At 54.1% G+C, this 4,718-nt stretch overlaps 1 pseudogene across 1 annotated transcript; it reads left to right on the top strand.

The window, feature by feature from the left end:
• The first annotated feature begins 389 nt into the window (after positions 1 to 389).
• LOC147702052 (GTP-binding protein Rhes pseudogene) lies at positions 390 to 3,472 on the top strand (annotated as a pseudogene). Its single transcript, XR_015297210.1, has one exon. The product of XR_015297210.1 is annotated as a GTP-binding protein Rhes pseudogene (transcript).
• The last annotated feature ends 1,246 nt before the right edge of the window (positions 3,473 to 4,718 follow it).

Here is a 4,718-nt window from a genome sequence, read left to right as displayed (position 1 = left end):
TGTACCGTGTTTCACTGTCCCACATCCTCTCCTCCTCCCGCCTCGGTTTATTCCCGCCACCTGTAGGTATCACGCGCCACTCATCTGTCGGCGCGCGCAGGATTTGTTCTTGAAATGCGCGCAGATGAAATGCAGCCGACCACAAACGCATTCTCCTCAAGCGCGAGCCGCCGCGGACGGCACTTGGAGAAGGTGCTGTTGATTGGCACCTCTCTTAGAGCCTCCGTCCATCCTCCCCCCCACCCCTCTTTCCCTTTAGCCCCTCCCCCCTCCCGTCTCACTATCCACAGGCTGGGGCTGGTTTGATTGGACGGTCCCTGGGCATGTCACTGAGGGAATATGAATAAATATAGAGCAGGCGAGCGGAGAGGCGCTGAGGCAGACACCACCGGACCGGAGAGCTGAGCGGCGGGCACCAGTGCAAACTGGGCTTCACACCTGTTTGTCCATCTCGGGCGTGGAGGGAGTGAGCTCGGAGCTTTGAATCACTTCTGCGCGCTGCCCGGCCGCGAGCAAGTAACCGGCTCCAAAGACCACACCTGGCTCCAGAGCCCTTGAAGTTCGAAGGACTTCTTCCAAGGAGACCCGGCCCGGCGCTATGTCCCTGGAGGTGAAAGAGAAGAACCAGGTCCGCCTGGTGTTCCTGGGGGCGGCAGGGGTGGGGAAGACGTCCCTGATCCGCCGCTTCCTCCTGGACACCTTTGAGACCAAGTACAAGAGGACGGTGGAGGAGCTGCACAGCAAGGAGTACGAGGTGGGCGGGATGACCATCACCATCGAGATCATGGACACCAGTGGGAGCTACTCCTTCCCGGCCATGAGGAAGCTCTCCATCCAGAACAGCGACGCCTTCGCTTTGGTGTACGCCATCGATGACGCGGAGTCCTTGGAGGCCGTCAAGAGCCTCCGGGAAGAGATCTTGGAGCTCAAGGAGGACAAGCTGGTCCCCATCGTGGTGGTGGGCAACAAGGTGGACGCCGAGGAGGCCCGTCAGATTCCCACCGAGGAGACGCTGTCGCTGGTCGAGCTGGAGTGGAACAACCGCTTCGTTGAAGCCTCCGCCAAGGAGAACAAGAACGTGCTGGAAGTATTCAAGGAGCTGCTCCAACAGGTCAACCTGCCCAGCCGCCTGAGCCCTGCCCTGAGGAGAAGGAGGGAGACCATCCCCAGGGAAAACCTGCTGAGGCCACCCATGAACAAGACCAACAGCTGCAGCATCTGTTGAGCCCAGGGCTGGGCCCTCAACAGACAGAACTGCTCTGGGGACTGATCTGAGGACAATTCACGCCCTGACTCTTTAAGACTTAAGGAATATTCGATCAAAACAAAGACCCTGCAAGTGAGATTGTGCACTATTCAGTGCCATGGGGGGCTCATCCAGGGAGAGGAGCGCAGCGCGCAAACCTGGGACCAGTCACAGACTTGGTTGTAGCTTATACTCTGCTCTGACAACCTCCTCTTTTAGGACCCTGGACAGCATTTCGAGCCAGACTTCTCTATATGGTTTGACAGTACACCTGGTGAGGCCTATTCTTTAAATCCCACATTCAGGTTTACCCAAGGCTCTTTCCCAACCCTGGACAGGGCTTGCACCTCCACTACACACTATGCTAAGTGGCTTTCCCAGACCTTGATAGCATTGCAAGCCTCACCTTCCCACTGAACCTGACAGCTTTTCCCCTCAGTCTCTTCCCTAACTTTGACAGAGCACATTGCGAGTCCTGTTCAACAAACCTGCCAGCTGAGCATTGTAACCTTCTTCACCAAACCTTGTCAGTACCATAAGCAAGCCCTCTCATCAATTCTCTGCATTTTTAGCAAGCCTCTGTCCTAAAACACAAAAACATATTTCCCCTCTGGAGCTTCCTATGCCATCACCACGATTTTGTGCCAAGCTTTCATCTCCAGTCCTCACCAATACACTCGGCTAGGCCTCTGCCATAAAACTTGGAAGAATTTTGAGCCAAGCATTTTCAATAAAGTTCAACGATTTTGACAGGTTTTTCCCTAACTCTCCAAATAGCATATTTCCCCGTCTGCCCTCCACACATTGTAAGAAGACTGTGCCAAGCTCCTATGCCAAGTCTGTCCCCCATTTCGTACTGTGCCATGCCTTTCCCTGAATCATTTTGTGCCAAACCTGTTCCCTAAACCTCGACAGCCAGCGGCGCAGCAATTGTGCCATGGACCCCAATGCTAACAAGGTAAATGCCGCCATTACATGGCAGTAAAGACAGATATAATTGGGGCGTGGTGGGTCCCTCTCATTTAGGGCCCCGGTGCCACTGCACCTTCTGCACTATTGATACCGATGCCCCTGTCGACAGCATCCTGAGCCAGACCTCATTCCCAAACATCGACAACATCCTGGTCGTTGTCTTTCCCCCAACCCTGACTGCACAATGAGACATAGCTATCCTCAACACAGCCATCCTGATCTAAGGCGCTAAGACTCGTCCCTAAACCTGGAGAGCATCCCGAGGCACGCCTTTCACCAAACAATGACAGTATCCTGAGTCACACCTTTCACCAAACAATGATAGCGCCCTGAAGCACGCCTTTCACCAAACAATAACAGCATCCTGAGGCACGCCTTCCCTCGAACAATGACAGAATCCTGAGGTACGCCTTTCACCAAACAATGACAGCATCCCGAGGTACTGCTTTCACCAAACAATGACAGCACCCTGAGGCACGCCTTCTCCCAAACCTCCACAGCATCCTGGCCCACTCCTTCCCCCCAAACCTCAACAACATCCCGAGCCACACCTTTCCCCAAACCTCGACAGTACCTTCAGGCACGCCTCTTCCCTAACCCTCGACTGCATCCTGAGCCACGCCGTTTCCCCAAACCTCAACCAACATTCCTAGGTACACCCCCCCCCCCCCCCCCAAACCCCCGCAGCAGCCGAGACACGCTTCTTTTGCCAAACCTCCACAGCATCCAGAGTCACGCCTTTCACCCACACCTCAACAACATCCCGAGCCACGCCTCTTTCCCAAACATCAACAGCATCCTGACCCATGCCGTCCGCAAACCTCCACAGCATCCCGAGCCTCAGCAGCATCCCGAGACAAGTCTCTTCCTTAAACCTCCACAGCATCCCGAGCCAAGCCTTCGCCCCAAACCACGGCAGCATCCCGAGACGCGCCTCTTTCCCAAACCTCGGAAGCATCCTGCCTCCTGCCTTGCCACTAACCCTGACGACATCCTGACCAACAGAGCCACGCCTTTTCCCTAAACCGCGACATCATTTTGATCCAAGCCTCTTGAATAAAACTCGACAGTATTTAGAGTGAACCCTTTCTCTTACGCGTGACCCCATGTATGGGGTCCTTTGATGCACTTTGTTGTTTGTTCTATTGGAAGCACTGTCGGCATTTGTCTCTGTTGGTTTTACACTTTGCCGAGAGAGGTTGGTGTTGTTTTTTCTATGTGCCATGTTCAATAAATGACGTGCTAAGAAGTAAAGAGGGGTGAAGATGTTCCACTGATGTGCAGCCCCGCCCTGCGGGATAAGAATCCCCCTTCCCCGGGGGCTCTTTGTCCATCCGTCTGTTTGCGCACCTGCATCCGTCTAGCCGTTCTACCAGTCTCTATTACTCAGCTCAGCCAATCTTGATATCCACCGTCCCTGTCACTCTATGTATAGGTTTGCTTTTCACCTGTCATATTCACATGCCCTCTGTCAGTCAACGTGTCTGCCGCTTGCCTGCCCCCGAAACCTCCGCGTAACATCGGTCTATCTACAGTCTGGTCTGTCAATCGCTCTATCTGTTCACCTGTCAATCAGCCAGACTGCCTCTTTCATCTCTCCACCAGTCTCGGTCTCTGCTGTCATTCACTTCATCCTTCAAGCTGTCTTTGTCAATGTGTCCATCAAACTTCCTGTCCCTGTTGTCATCCTGTTCATCTGTCGCTGGATCTGTCTGCCTGGCTCTCTTGTCAAGCTATACCTGGTAATCTTGCAAGTTATGAGCTTGTTCTGCAATGTTCCTCACTCTCTTCCGCTTCCTCTCTTTCTTCCACACATCTCTCCACACTTTCCTCTCCCTCCAACACCATCCTTCCAATCTCTTTACCTTTCCATCCACCTGCTCCTATCGGCCTCCCCTCTCGCGCCCTGGTGAGGATGGATAAACATGCAAACAGCTGGATGGGAGTTGAGATAAACGGATGGACGGACAAACGGAAGAAAGACGGACGCAGAATGATTGACAGCGCATGATCACTTCTGCGTGGCGCTGTATCCATACTCATCGGGCGCGAGTTTAGCTGCACACCCCGGGGGGATTAGAACGGGTATGGCTTTTGAGGGGCGTGCAATGATCTGAGCTGAGTGTGTGGGGAGGTGGGGGTCTCTGCTGGTAGACCCGAGAGGCTCAATGGGGTGTGTTCTTGTTTCTCTCCGAGGTAATGGATCTAACCCTATACCCTTAAACAGATTCTGGGACTGCGCCTCAGTTATTGCGTCGGCCTACCTGTGCGTTCTTCCTCAAGCCCCCCTCCCGAACACCCCTCCCCGGAACCCCTTCAGCTCCTTCCCCGGTCGGGTCTGGTTGCCCGGCAGCTGGCAGTGACCTGGTCCCTGGGCTTCGGTGCCCTGAGTTGCTCAAATCTGAAGCACATTGAAGCCGGTATTAAACTGCTATGTACGGTTCCGTGTTCCGAGACCATTCACTTGGTGTTATTGTGCTATGCAGGACCCGCTCACCCT

The sequence above is a fragment of the Lissotriton vulgaris genome, chromosome 7 (assembly GCF_964263255.1).
Source record: "Lissotriton vulgaris chromosome 7, aLisVul1.2, whole genome shotgun sequence".
NCBI classification, from domain to species: Eukaryota; Metazoa; Chordata; class Amphibia; order Caudata; family Salamandridae; genus Lissotriton; species Lissotriton vulgaris.
This window is presented reverse-complemented; position numbering and strand designations above follow the sequence as displayed.